This window comes from Nematolebias whitei, chromosome 18, assembly GCF_014905685.2.
Source record: "Nematolebias whitei isolate Nwh7 chromosome 18, NemWhi1, whole genome shotgun sequence".
Lineage (NCBI taxonomy): Eukaryota > Metazoa > Chordata > Actinopteri > Cyprinodontiformes > Rivulidae > Nematolebias > Nematolebias whitei.
Window position 1 is genome coordinate 20,844,448 of NC_056515.1, and position 519 is coordinate 20,844,966.

A 519-nucleotide genomic window follows, 5' to 3' on the forward strand; every position below is an offset into this window, starting at 1 on the left:
TCCATAGATTGTTTTAAGACCTTAATCTTGGTGTGTCATGACCTACTTTAGAATCCCAAACACCCATCTTTGGACAACAATATGCACTGAACCATTGAACAACACCAAAATGTGTTGTCACATTGTTTTCTTAAAGCTGTGCGACTCGGTACTCCGCAGACATGCAAATGAGAGAGAAGGTGATAAAACTGGCAACCCCTCAAGCTGGACTTTTCTTCTTCAGTGGAATAATGCATTTTGCTGGCATTTATACAGAGTAGGGATGCACAATATTATTGGCATGTTATCGGTATTGGCCGATATTAGCATAAAGTTAAATATCGGCCATCGGCCGTTCCATCAAAATAACTCACCAATATAAAATATTGGTGAGTTTGGTGTGCAATATAAAATATTCAATATTCTAGAATTGCGCCGCTCAAGGTGGCTGCATGTTGGAGCAGCTCTGTTACTTTCATTCTGAGATTTTGCTTTTGGAAACTTTAATTCCTCTTTTTCTGGATGTAAATCACATTTTTT